This window comes from Pelecanus crispus, chromosome Z (assembly GCF_030463565.1).
Source record: "Pelecanus crispus isolate bPelCri1 chromosome Z, bPelCri1.pri, whole genome shotgun sequence".
In the NCBI taxonomy this organism is placed as follows: domain Eukaryota; kingdom Metazoa; phylum Chordata; class Aves; order Pelecaniformes; family Pelecanidae; genus Pelecanus; species Pelecanus crispus.
The window spans coordinates 13641205-13656328 of record NC_134676.1 but is presented as its reverse complement, the minus strand read 5'-3'; positions in this window follow the sequence as shown (position 1 = coordinate 13656328).

Genomic DNA, 15124 nt, shown 5'->3' with positions numbered 1-15124 from the left:
GGATGAGCAATAATTACAGTACCTTCAGAGTGGCCAACCATCTTCTGTAAGCTGAGGTGACTGGGTTTTGGGAGGAATCTGTAGTGAGCATGTGAAAACTAGGAAGTTGTTAAATATCTGGGCTGCCATCAGATGCCCAGTTGAAAGACACAATCGAATCAAAAAGAAAATTTATCAAGGTTCTTGAGGGCTTCTACTAATTCACTGTTACCCTTATGAGTCATTAGGTTTAGCTTTTACTAAATCAAAGTTAAAGATTTGGAACAGAGGAAAATAGTTACTGAGAGGGACTGGGTGTTTTGGGGAGGCAGTCTTTTGCTAGACCTCTGGAGTTACCTCTGTCTCTGTCATGTTACAAGCAGGTGAGAAGATGGTCCTCGGGAGCCATCCGTTCTCTGCTGGATTCAGTGGCTTTGACTGGGGGCTGGACATGACATATCCCTTCTCCTTATATTGACTGTGAAGAACAGTGCTTTCGGGGCTCATGAAGGCTAATGAGTCGAAGAGGCCTGCCCCAAAGCCTGGTCTGTGAGAGGCTGCAGTCTGACTTCTCTCCAGACTTGAAAAGGAAGGGGTTGAGCCCAGCTTCCTAATTAATACGCCAGTACAGTGCCCAAGGCAGTGAGCAAAGGACACAGTGTACGCATCAGCTCTTACTGTGCCATAAAGGCAGAACAGAAACCCTGAGTTCCCTCTTGTTTAGCATGAAGTCTCAATAAATGAAAGAAAGGGTGGACCTTGGATTTTAAGCCCTTAAGGCTGGTCTTGGATTTGAGAAAATACTATCTGCTAGCAAAAAGAGAACATGCTCTGTGTCTAGAGGCTGGGGGAAGCTGCAAGCAAGAAAAGGCTGCATGTGGGGTCAAGCCAGTTCCTGGCAAATGAGAAGGGGAGTCCCAGGCAGGTGACGGTCACCGTATATGCGAGCATTTCATGGCAGCGCATGGCTTTACTGCAGCAGTAATCCTTGGGATGTGAACAGGTGCCCAGTGCTGCCCTCTCGTAATGCCCCATCTGTGGCCCTGTGTGCCAGACTGCCTGGGCAAAAGCCACTGCTTTTTACTGTAGTGTTGGTGTTAGAGGAAGTTCCCACTGGGAATGCTGGCATGCTGAATGCTGGCATGCTGGAGTGATGGCAAACATGGCATTAATGGGAAACCTCCATAAGGAAAGCTCCAGTGTGAGGGAGGTTGACTAATGAACTACCAGAGAGGGAATGTTTTATTACAAACCCACAAGGACTCTCTGTGAATGGGAGTGAGGTGAATTTTCAAGCTTCCCACATGCTTATTTACACAGATGGCAGGCATGGAGAGACTATGTTTTCTGTCTATTTTCCTGCATCTGTTATCTGTTTCATACAACAGCTGAACTAATGAAGCTTGAGATTAAATTACCTCTTATCCACTGTGTTCACTTGGAAGTATATTATTTGTTTTTTTGGCTCTGGAAGTAAAAATATATTGTCATGTTATAATATCTGGGAGCCTGAATCAGACTCATAACAAGTGCTGGCTTATAAAATTACTGTCCTTTGCTGTAACGCCTACTATCTGAAAGCTAATTGAATGGTGTTTTTCTCCAGAGGAAAACTGCAAATTCTTTTCTGTGTGTCCCTGACCCTAGTCCTAGCCTTCATTGGGTACAGCCCTGGCCCTGGTAGTCAAAGCAAGTCACTGGAATAACTAATGCACTAAAAGACCAGTGAGATTCTGCTCCCAGCTAAAAGCAGGCTGTGCCAGACCCTGTACCCAGCAGCTGTGGATCTAGAAAAGAAGTGACTGACTTCACTCCTCCTGCCCATCTGATGAGATGTTGAGCCCAGCTGGTCTTGGCTTCACAGCCATGTAAAATTAAAGTTATTGCATCTGAGCTGAGGGTAGGTCATGAGCCATGAGCATCCTCAGGCTCCAGCATGAAGCAGGAGTTTCCTAACAGCAGACATCCCCCTTGTTAGCAAGTGCTCCCTGCATGTGACCTGGAAGCTGACAGTTCCCTGTTGCTCCCAGGTCACTTCATTTCTATTCATGCCTGTCTTCCAAGTGTGTGTTTAGGCAAGGAAGCACAGGGGATGTTGCAGCAGCCAGACCCTGCTGGAGGTAATGGGCACAAAAATGGGTCTTGGTACTTACTGTAGTTACACATTCAGCTAACCTGATTTTGACTGAAGCTTCCTGCTGGCTCCTGCTCCGTTCTCACAAGGGACATGTGGTCTGATTGACAAGGGTACCCTCATTTATACGGGGACCCTGCTGGGACCAGGCAGCACTGGTGTAAAACCTGTGCAAGGATGCTGGGGCTTTTGATCTGCTGCTTCTTTGCCTCCTGAACACCCACTCAGGCTCAGCTTCAGTCCACTTGACCTGCATTCACCCTCCAAATGGGAAATGTGTCTTTCACCCCTTTCACCCCATACCTTGTTGGACTCAAGGTATCCAAAAGAGTGGTCATATGGAGAACACAAAAACATTCTCTGCCGAGCTCAACAAATCCTTTGAGCAACCCATTTCTCTGGGTTCACTGACTGCTGTTGTTACAAGCATGTGAGGAGGCAAAAAGTGTCCACTAATACAACAGAAGCTTTGTCCAGGGAGCTTTTGTCCTGCTACTGTGACTGCCATGGCCATGACCCTTATTGGGTCTGAAACTGCAGAAAGGTAATCAAGACTGGAGTTGAAATTTTCCATCTGCTACAGCCAGTCACCCTTGCCCTAGGTGCAGAATGAGTTTGTGTAAATGCGAAGTTTTTCTTAAGCAGCTACAGGGACAAACTATGCTAGAAAGTTTAGTTGCTGAAAAATATTGCAGTGTTCGAAACCTTTTGCACATTGTCAGGTTCCGTGAGAAATCATGAATGATGTCAAAACTGATTATTTTGATATTTCTGAAATGAAATGTTTCTGTTGGGGAATGTAGGTGGGTGCTGTTCACGGGACAGAAACTGTATTGGGTGGTTTCTCCATCAGCTGCCACTTGCTTGGAGTTTGCAATTGGATCAGGTACCTAGCTGCAACTTAGTGTGAGTGCCGTTAGTGCAGGTTTGTGCAGGATGCCAGAGTGGTCCCTTTCCAGTCTTTCCTCTTGACAGAGTTTTCCACCATATAGTGACAATTATGGCAGCACAGACAGTATAATGTGATATTTAGGGCTGCCAGCTGAGAGCAAGGAGTAGTCCCCTCTCCAGCACACAGGGAAAAATCTCAGTTTCATCTTGACCCTAGATGATCTTTTTTTTTAAAATAAATAATCAGTCAGATGAGGAAGAAACAGTTACTCAGAAAAGCTATTTTTCTGGTAGCCAGACACAGCTGGTTTTATACAGGAAATCTGCCGAGCACAAAGCTGGAAGTTGTTGGTTTCACCGGGTGTGTTTTACTAGCCAAAGGCCAAGGCAAGTTGATGCTGAATTGGCCCAGTAAGCAATTAGCAAAAGTCCCCAAACAGATTTATAGGGTATGTCTGACTGACTCCCATTGTTTCTGCACACACAGGGCTGTCATGTGCTTGAGCCTGAAGACCTTTTATATGGGAAACAGTAACACAAGTCTCTGAGGAAAGAACATTGTGTATCCTCTGCAATAGCCCATGCCACCTCTCCCTCTAGGATGGGAGTTGCCTGCTGAGATGAAAATATGCCATATATGGAGCGCAAAAAGCACTGTAGAGCTACACAGGCAATGAGTTTCCTTCTCCTCTGTCATCATCTTTATTTATTGGTTTCCTTTACATTTGGTGACTGTAAATATTTAGCCCTAGATTAGTGAATTAAGGTTGCTAGTGAGAGGACTGTTGCATCCTTAACAGTACTTGTTCTGATCAAAGGAAAAGTATGTTCTTAATTTGAGCTGTGTGGAGGTTGTGTCCCAATGAAATCAAGATATCTTCTTGTTTGTTCACAAGTTGGGCTGCTAGGATGACTGAAACTCCTGATTAAAGCTCATGTTTCATTACTACACATTTTCAAGTTTTTTGCTTTTGCCTTTTGCTAGCTGCAATTTCTGTACCTTCTGCTTCCAACCTCAGGACTGTGCTCTTTCTTTCAGCACCAGGAATAGGTGCAGCCTCCGTTAGAAATCTATCTCTCAGAGAGGTGCTTGCAAACTTTGGTCAAGTCATGTCTCTGTGTTCCCTTAAATGAAATAAATAGACTGAATTTCTTCAGTTATTCCAAGGTATGTTTCATGGACTTCAATTTTTTCTGTTCTGTTTTTGAACCCTTAAAATACTAACTTTGAAGTGCAGACACATAAACTTGCTACAGTATTGAGAATCTGGTCCTGTCACTGCACGCAGCATTGGTATTCTGTTGCTTTTTCAGGGTCAAATTTTACTTATTATAGTTTTAGCATTAGATTATAAACAAACTCAGTTGGTAGTTTGCCATTACTATGCTGCTATTTTCCAATGTCATGAACTTCAGTATACAGCCCCCCTCCTATATATGACCTCTCATCTTTGCTTTTAATTTTTCTTCCTTTATGAAAGCAGATCTTTAAATTCCACTGACTTTAGCAAGTGACCCAGTTCACCCTATCTAACCAATCTCTCTCATTTACCGTCTCACCAATTTTTGTGTCATCTGCAAATATTCTCAGCACTGATTTTCTGTTTTCTTTCAGAGCACCAATAAAGATATTTAATAGCAGGAATATCTCTCTACAGGAATTAAAGTGTTTGTTTGATGTTTCTCTTGTGTGTTATTTTTATGATGAATTCTGAATGTGCTTATGTTTAACATAGTTGTAGTTTATACAATCAAAGTATTGCATGGGGCAAAATTAAATTTTTCACAGGTATCTTTTGTCCAGTCCAACCAAGCTTGTTGTCTGTTGGAGGGAAGCTGTGTTAGGGTTGTAGCTTTTACTAGGTTGGTTTGACAAGAACCAACCTAGTAAAAGCCACAGCCCTAACCTTTGTCTTAATGAAGTTTCAACCTCAAGGCACACTCAAAACATGCTCAACAAGAGCTTTGAAATGTCTTTGATCTCAGTTTTCTGTTAGCATAATCATTGAGACATCTTTGGGTCAGCTGGCCAGTTGCTGTCTTAAACATCCAAAATGGGAAGAAAGCAAAATAAGAGACTTGTAGAGGAGATCTATTGCATGACATGCTTCTCTGTTGCCTTTTGACACTTCCAATTATGCATTTGAAATCACAGGAATTTTGAAAACTTAAGCAGCTGCTGTTCCAACCAGCTGCAGACCAGCGCGTGGGAACAGCAAGACTCTGGGAATTTGTTACAGCAGAGGAAAAACTTCATCTGGCTTCTCTTCCCACTAATGGCTGATATCCTGATTGTGAAGCTTCAACTTACAGATGTTCCTAGGGCGTCATCCCCTGAAGCTGTCTGCCAGGAACTTGCAGGCCCAGTGTTTACAGCTGGATGAAGCCTGGCTATGAAAGCACCTGAACTTTATAGAGTGAGGATGGTACTGATGTGCCCCCAGAGGTTACACACCTTGTTTCTGTAGACCATGCAGTGAGACACAGCAGCAAAGAAACTATTGCTTCTGATGTGTGGCAGCAGCAACAGGGACCGCCAGGGAATTGTATGTGCTTGCTGCTTTTCTGGATCCAGGCAGGAGCACTGTCTCCTTGCAGACCACAGGCTGAGCAACCTTTTAGCACATCTGAGGGGGCTATGATGTGGGAGATGCTGGTTTTGGAAGTCTTCCTGAACCAATACTTCCAAGCCTGAAGACTTGATCAGCAGGGGAGCATGCAATGGGAGATGCTGAGCTCCAGGCTCTTGTTGGAAAAGGTGCATCCCAACCCCAGGCTGCCACCTTGGTGCACACAGGTATTAATCCAGAGCCTTCCTGCTCTTCTCCAGGAGCTATTAGTTGGCCATGGCTCCTACAGAGTAAAACCAAATTGAGGAAAGAAGGCTGGCAAAGGAGCTGGCTGTCCTTATGACCACCTTAACTGAGCAAATAATCCTGAAGATCTCTATAGTTGAAGCCAGGAACAGAGCTGCTTTTGATATAGGCAGACTAGTCTAGCTCAGTAACAGCTCAGAAGGGAAGGTATATTGTTTTACAAGCAGGTCCAGCTACTGCTAGTCTGGAGAGGAAAGAAGAAGGCAACTTGGAGTGCCAGAAATTTGTGAGAGGAGGCAGGTGACAATGACCTTGTTACAAATGCAGGTGCTCTTCGGACCTGCTTGTCTGTGTAGTGCTGAGGTGTGATCCCTCCGGGTGGATCCCAAAAGCACAGCCATAGGCTTGTGGTCAGGCAAAATGTCCACAGACAACTCCAAAGCAGTGGTAGTTATTGATAACTGATAAAATGAAGTCAAAATGTGTGTAATTTTCATAAGAGAAGTAATTCCATTGTCTCAGTGAAGGACTTGCCATTTTCCCCTTGCACCACCACTGTATAAGCTTGTGAACAAGGAATAACTTGCCTCTGAATTGACAATTTCGGGAATGCTTACCTTCGATGATCTGAGCTCACTCTCTATTTAGCCATTTTATGACTGAAAATGCCACCTTCTGTGAAATAATATCTGATAATATTTCAAATATCAGCAGTGTCTAGCTTATAAAATAAGGGCTGGACTCTGAATCTCTAGACAGTTCAGAACTGGAGCTGGTCGGGAGTTTTTTAATGGATAAAAAGACTTCACTGAGGATATTTCATTCAACCATGGGAAGTTCAGAATTCATTTTAAAAAAATGACATCTTTTAGAATAAATGACATCTTATTAGACAATTTTTTTTTTCCCATGGAAAAAAATATATTGCCATAGCTAACATCTTCCTTTCAAAGTAAAGTCTTGGCAAAGTTGTAGTACTTAGTGGAAAGCTAATAAGCAATCAAAACCTTGACCTGTGTCTATTTGTTTGACCCTCTGTGCAGTCCTAGCAACTACTGAGAAATAACACTTAACATGTTTCTGAAATGATGGTGTTAACTCCAATGTCCTGTCTAATTTCCTTTCTGTGCCTACATTTCCGCCCCATAAAGATTGGAGGAATACTGCATGGTAACTGATGAGCTGTGCTATCATTCATTATTGTTGTTCACTGTTAAATAGCCTTTATATGCTATATGTTGTATGGCACTGGATGTTATTTATTAACATGTGCAACTTCAAATCATGATTCATGTGAAATTGCTATCTGAGATCTGAAGAGAGTCCTAAAATGATGCATTGAACATGATTTCTACCTCAAATATGAACTCATGCAATTTTGAAAAGGCAGCTGAATAAAACTGAACCACAATTCATAAGGTTTTCATCAGCAAAAGCTTGCCCTTTCCCCATTTTTTAAATGAGAAACAAAACCGTAATTGCTTTACAACATATTTTTTCTTGAAATTCAATCCATGTTCACAAAAAAGCTTTGCAAAGCTTTGAGTAATTTTGAATGAAGCTTCAGGTGTTCAGCTAACTACCCCTTGGATGCGATTTGCATGATTGTAAGCTCCCAGTTTGAAAACTGTTCTGATAACAGTGCAGGATTTTTTTTCTGACAAACGTCTGTGTGTGCATCTTTTGACAATATCCTTTTCAGTCTCCAGCTCAACTCTTCTAGCCACCAGCTGCTGATTATACTTCCATCACATCTGAAGCAATGTGTGTGATTTCTCCCTAACGGGCTTCCTTCATCATCTTTGTGGCCTTTCAGGGGACTCCCTCCAGTATGTCCGTGTCTCTTCTACTGGGCAGCCCAGCACTGGATGCAGTGCTGCAGATGTGTCTCACCAGGCTGGGCAGAGGAGAAGGATCACCTCCCTTGATCTGCTGTCAATGCTCTTGCCTGATGGAGCCCAGGATGCTGTTGGCTGCCTTCTCTGCAAGGGCACATTGCTGGCTCACGTTCACCTTGTCCACCAGGATCCCCAGACTGCTTTCCAGTTGATCAGCCCCCAGCCTGTAGTGGTGCTGGGGCTTACCTGCCCCCAGGTGTGGGACTTTGCATTTCCCTTTGTTGAACTGTCTGGGGTTCCTGTCAGCCCATTTCTCCAGCCTGTCGAGGTCCCTCTGAATGGAGGCACAACCCTCTAGTGTATCAGTCACTCCTCCCAGTGCAAACCTGCTGAGGGTGCACTCTGTCCCATCATCCAGATGATTAATGAAGATGTTAAAAAGTAATGGCCCCGGTATCAGTGTCGGGGTACACCACTAGTCATTGCCCTCCTGCTGGACTTTGTGCTGCTAATCACAACCCTTTTAGCCTGACAGTTCAGCCACTTTTCAGTCTACCTCATGCCCACTTATCTAGTCCATACTTCATCAATTTGTCAATAAGGATGTTACAGAAGACAATAGCAAAAGCCCTATTAAACCTGAGGCAGACAGCAGGTAGGTATTCAAGCAGGTGAATTCAAAACATTGATTTGCTCAACTGATGGTAGCCCAGCAGACTTTGCCTGGGGCAGTTAAGGGTGCGCTCACAAAAATCTCTGCTGACAGTGCCCACAGTTGCAACCCGAAGCAAAAAGGCCGTCAAAAGCAAGTACGGACTAGAAACATGTTCAGCAAGCTCAGCCCTTGACAGAGTGTGGATAATGGAAACAAATAATGTCTTGTCTTTCTTGAGGAAATTCAGTCCTCAATCTTCTCATGCTGCATTTACAAAACAGTAACTGAGAGCCAAGTGTTGTTTGCAGCAGAGATGGAGAAAATAAAAGCAGCCTGTCTTGCACTGAGTTGTATCTGAGGATGAAAACTATTGGGCAGCCGTTCATTAATGAGATTTGTTTTTATGAAATTCCGGTGTGCTACTATTATAGCAGGTAAGCCTTGCTGAGGGTTGTGATGCTGCCCTTCCTGCCCAGCACCTCCCCTCCACCAGCTCTTTGCATTTCTTGAGCAGCAATGGTTCTTGTCAAGTATAAATGCCTTTCGTATGCTACAGATATCCAACAGTAATGAAGACCTGTGGAGAGAAAAGTGTCTCCACCTCCACCATGAAGACTGAAAACTGAGGGAGGGAGGGAAAAAGTAAATTGCTAGCTCTCAGGCTTTTGATGCTTTTGCCTTTTCAAGTGGATAATATAGATCTTCCTGCACACTCCAGAGCTGTGCAGCAACATCTTCATTGGTCACCCAACTTCTGAAGCTGCTCTTACAGAACAGAACAGAAGGGAGAAAAAGAGTCACTGTTAAATTACTGGGGGGAGAGATCAATCCTTTGTGAGTGGCTCAGAGAGATCTTCCAGCCACCAAAATTCGTGCCTAAACACTGCACAGCCATTATCTACAGTAAAAACAACAAACCAGCCTGCAAAACCTCGGCATGCATTCACTCCCTCTAGAATTATGCTTGATCATGATGTGTGGCAAAAACAGACTGTTTGGTGGGTGTACCAGGTCTGAAGGCCCTTCTGATGAACTGTGGGGCAGAAGTAAATAGCGGGTTAGGGTTTTTTGTCTGTTTTTTCTAGCCTTTGTTATCCCTGATAGTTTATGAAGACTTGTATTCTGAAGAACTGAAGGCTGTTTAAAGGCACTGGTGATATTTTGAGCACTGAATCAGTAATGGGCCTGAAACACTATAAGCCAAGGTAGACTAGAGAAGGACTTGATTGATTGATTTTTCCTTTTGCAGCTTTTGAAACAGCACATCTCTGAGCTCCCGGGGCTCCTTTTGCCATCTGGCCAGCATGGCCCTTGCAAGATTTCCTGCAGAACCTGAGACAGTCCGGAGGAACAGAGCAGAGCTGTACACAGTGGGTGACACAGACAGGGCTGGGTGGCAAATGCCTGGTCAGCAGGTGTCCGGGAGAGGCAAAGGCTTGATCCTACTGTCAGCATTAGCAGAGGTAAAACTACCCCTCTGCAGGGCCCCAGTACTTTGCTGAATTTAGGCTCAAAGGGGTACTGTGAATATCTACAACTGCTGGGCAGCTGCTGGGCCAGACCAGCACTTCAAGGGTGGGGGAAAAAGGCATTAAAGTTTTGAGGTGAAGGTGGTCCCACTGAGAACAGGGAGACACTGTCTCGATCCACAAACTAAATGCTACAGCGCAGTGTTGCCTCAGGGACTCTGAGCAGGGCTTTTTATAGCTGCAATTTAAACAGCAGAGGACCTCCATCCTTTTCAAGATAAAAAGTTTTGACCACATCTCTTTTCTCTTTCTTTGCTGATAGCGTGGTTCACTTATTGCTCTGATGTGAAACACTGGGTCAGCGAGTACTGACAGCTGCTAAAAATGAGCGGTGCAACAAACAGCAATCCCCTTGTGCCATGCCCATTTGCAGTGGTGGAGACAGACTCTGCACAGGTACATACACACACATGCATGGTTGCTCTTTATTCTAACAAATGCAATCTAATTAGAAATGCTACTTGGCAAAGTAAACAGAAGAGGCACTGTGATGTGGGGAGCAGAGTGTTGGTTTGCAAGCCTGAAGGTCCAATTCTTCCATGGATTGGCAGAGTGAGACCAGGTAAGTCACCGCAGCACTCTGCACTCCTGGTGCCCCCTGTAATTAAATCACCGGCTCCTCAGAGCAGAGGCTGCCTGTGTGCAGCTTTGGACAATGAGGTTTTGATCTTGTTTGAGGTCCCTTGGCACTGCATTGATACTATTATATTAATCATATTATATGATTTACTGCCACATCAGCAGGGCAGTTTTTAAGAAGAATGACCCTGCGATGAAGGGACAGAGCTGACGATGGGAAGTTAAAACTTCTAGTCTGGATTTCTGTTATAATTTTGAGCTTAGCATTTATTCCTTCAGCTGGTATAAAACCCTGGTTTGCACAGATTAGCCATCAGTGAGCTCAGATTTGTAGAAATTCTCTTTAGATTGATCCGTTGGTTGCTGTTATTTATTTTGTCTCTGGCTGTGACACAGATAATCCATTTAAGCTCACATTATCATGTTCAAAAAGAGGCTACATAACAAAGGCACTATAAATTACTGTTCATAAGCAAACGGTGTCCTCCCAGGGGTTTGAAGCTGAGAATGAACAGGCTGCTCAGCTGCGGCAGGGAAGAGAAAGGGGTCGCAGAGAGGACCCACTTGGCAGCTCTTGGCACATACGAGAACAGAGATTTCACTGTCCCTGTTTTGGGTTGACACGTGCAGCTGAACTTCAAATCGTCATTTCCTTTGTCATCTAATATGGCATCTGTGCTAGAAGAGCAGGCACAGCAAATCCCACCACCCCATGACTCCTCGCACAGACACCTGTGCTTTCCTAGCACCCCTTAATATAGCAAGTCCAGAAATACTTGTCTGAACAAGCATGATTGGTTAGCTGTGGATGTATGGTAATTAAACCATGCTCAGCACGTTGGCTGAGGCTCTGGTCTGTAACTCCCTACAATGTCTGCAGCTTGGCATGCTCTTCGGCACAGCCCGGCTTTAGCTCTCTGCTCACAGGGCTGCTGGCACGGCCAGGGAGGCAGCTGGAGGACGCTGCTCTCAGGAGGCGGTGTGGGCACAGTGTCTTCGGCCGGGGGAGGCAAAAGAGAGTTTTGGCCTCGGAGCCAGGCAACAGTTCCTGACATACTTTATTTGGTAGTATAGGTGAGGCGGTTGTGGAGGAGGTTCTCCATTAGCCAGGGACTCCGGGTGAAGGCTGGAAGGGAAAATTGCAACTGAGCAGATTTTCAGAAGTTGCTCAGTAGACTCTGGGTTATGGTATTGGAAAAGCCTCCCTGGGTCATCCTCACAGGACCCTCGGTTGTTTCAGGTGTAATTGCTGCAGCAGTTTGTCAAAGTCCATTTGTGGAAGTGAAAGTGAAGAGGAAAGCAAAGCAAACCATGCAAATAAATTACTTCTGAGAGCTTGGCCTCGCCTTGTGCATGGAGCCCTTGCCTTGTTCTGACAGCAAAATGGCACATAAATGTAAATGGGTGGGTAACAGCTCTCCTTCCCCACTCCAGATCTGAGTCTAAAAGCACTCCCTTATTTGCTGTCCCCTCCATTCCTTGTCCTTCTCTCACACAACTTGTGCAGCCTTTTCTTTTTCTCACTTCATGATTTCAGCTCAAGCCGTGATTTAGATGATACTACATGATTGCCTCCTGTTTGCTGTTCAGGAAAACAAAGCTGAAATGTGCTTTCCTGTGGTTTTCCAGCAGTGGCAGCACTTTATCCTGGTTGCAGCAGGATGGGATAAGAATGGTGTCAGCATTTTGACCCTCAGCAGGTTCTTCATTTACTGTGATGAGACTGGTGCTCCATATGAGATACATACTGATACCTCTCTCCATCTTAAGTGTTAATGGGTCGTGCAAGACAGATGTTTCTGAGCAATGCAGTAATTGCTTTTCTTCATTGATGTGGAAGGAAAATTGCATTATTTGGTGTATCTTAATTCGTGTGCAGACTGATGTCACAAACTATAGCTGCTACTTTCTTCCATTCACTTGGAAACACTGCTAGACAAAGAGAGGCAGCTTGCCATAGTCTCCCTGCACGCAAGTATGATTGAAATTACGTTATCAGTGGTTTATGATGTTTGTTCTGATGAGTTTGCTAATTGGAAGATACAGATTATCCTGTAAACATACTGCTTTGCAAAGTATTCTTCGGTTGAGAACACAAAGCCATACACATCATCATTGCACCTTGTGCTCCACCGGCTCCATGTGGAGCATCTTGAAAACTCAGGAGTTAATTGCTGGGAATTCAAGATTCATTAAAGCAGAAATACTGAAGAAAGATCCTAACTTTATATGCTGGTAGTGGTAAGAGAGTTGCTCCTTCCTATAAAGTAGAAATGTGTCTGAAACCCCCAATAAGAGTCCCAGATCTACTAGGCAGCACAGCCAGGCCTTGTTTTCTGTATTTCCTTACTCTCTTCCCTTTTCTTGTGTCTTTTTATATATAGGAGAGACCCCCAAACTCACAATATGCTCTTCCTCGGATGTTGGGGATTTGGGTTTGACTCCCCTCAGGCAGAGCAGGGAACCAAATGGGGGATGCCACATCCGGGACGGGGACTCAGTGCATGGCAAGTGGGGAGTTTTAAGATGCGTAACACATCACCTCTATGGTTGCAGTACTTCAGGGCCAGGCAGCAGCTCGTTGCAGAATTAGTTATGGACTGAGACTGGGCTCTAGTTTCCACGTGAGTCCCACTCTAGATGCTGAGATCTTTCTTGAATTCAGTTGCAAGAGCTCAGGTTTTTTTTAAACAGATCTTTTTGTTGGCTTTCCAGATCAGTGAGTTGTTGTCCTTTCTGCTGGGTTCCTCTGACAGTCTGTACATGAAATCTGAAAGAATTATCAAGCTCTAGTTTGAGGGAGCTGAACCCTGAAGAAAAAATAGCTCTGCATTTCTTTAAAATAATGTGCTCTTTGTTCCTCCTTAAGTCTAAGTTCCCCAACTGCAAATCCAGAATGATACAAGTTCATATATCTTACGATGAAATGGAGATTTGCTGTTTGATGGTCATTTCTAGTCAGATCTTGAAAGTCTTATTCTGTGCAAAAACTCTTACACTGAAAAAACAATACAAACCTGTCATTGGAAACTAACACCCAAACATTCTGAAATCAGTTTTCTATGCACACTGTGAACAATCTCAGAAGAATCTCTGGCAATAAAAGGTACAAATAGCTCAGCCTCCTGATGCTGAGGAGTGTAGGGATATCTGCCTTTCAGCGTGACAAAGGGGAGCCTTGGTAGTAAAGTGGATGTACAGTCTGTCCAGGGATGATCTGCTCAAAGACTTACAGTGGTTTAAAAATTCTGAAGAAAGAAATCTTACTCCTAAAGAAAGTCTCCATTTGGCCCCTTTGTCCTACTAGTATGATCTGAAGGTATTTGGACTCCACCTGATCCTTCTGATGACACCATCTGTCTTGATGTGGAGGCCAGAACTAAGAATACAGATGTGTGATTTGATTTCCCACAGCCGACTGGAGTATTTATTAATTAATGTCACTTTATGATTATTAACTCTCAGCTGGCAATGGCTTCTTGGAAAGGTGTGCTTAGTAATTCATCCCATTTTGACATTTCAGTGGCTGCACCAGTAAAAGGTTTCTTTCCATATTCATAGGTAAGAAGCCCATTGCTCAGTTCAAAGCTATTCCAGTGTGCAGCCCAGCATCCTTGCAGGTACATAGGGGGAGAGATTTCACATCCTTATGGGCCTTTATCCCATTAAGCAAAAATACAGAGAAATTTTATTTTTATTGCTAATGTGCTGTAGACAAGTTAGTTTGTCCCTGAAGCATGCAATTGAGAAATCACATATTAAACAAGATTAGATTAGTGTTGTTGTGCATTTAAGCTCTTGCAGAATATTAAGTTAACGTGTGCTGATGTTGCCATATACACTCAGTGTACAAGGGTTAGTTCTGAGTATTCCCAAAATGAAGAGTCATGTTTCAGGAATGCAATAAATCAATAAATGTCTGGTTTATAAGCCTGCTTCTTCTTGTGATGGATAGCAGAAGGTGCTTTAAGTGTCAGCCCCAAACTGGCATGCAGTGAACATACTCTCTTCTAATCTAGTGAGATAAACCCATCACAGGGTGGGATGCTTGAAACTCCAGGGAGCTTAATTGTACTTTGCATCTGGATGTCAGTGAGGAGAGCACTGTGTCTTTGTTCCATGCTTTCTTGCCTACTCTCTGCTCCCCTCTGCCAACCCTCTTGTGCCTGTTTCTGCCTCTCTCTCTCTGGGGATCCCAAAGACGTTGGGAAAGACAAGGCTGTCTCATGATGCATTATGGATTCAGCAGTTGTGCCTCCTTTCTAGTGGTCCCTACTGCCTTATCTGTTGAGAGCGAGAGAGAGAGAGAGCTGACTTGTGGAAGCCCTGTCATGTTTAACTGGCATAAATATTTTTTTTCCCTGGATGCTGAACACTTTGGGTTTGGCTGATGGGGTTTTTTGCCAGTTTTTGCAGCTGCCCTCTGTGCATCTCAGAACGATTTCCTGTTTGCAGAAGAGCTTTGTGATCCAGTGAAAGGATATTGTTTTGAGAGATATCTTATGTATTGAAACTAATTGTGTAGCCCTGATGATTTACCTTTAATGTCTGAGAACACTATAAAATGTCTCTGGCTGCCCCAGTTTATGTGAGTGCATGTTCTTTGTAGTAATTTATTGGAAGATGTTAATGCATGCCTTGCTCTAGAAGCTCTGCTATGTGAAAAAGCTTAGCTTTGATATGAGTCCAAACGTAGCTCATTC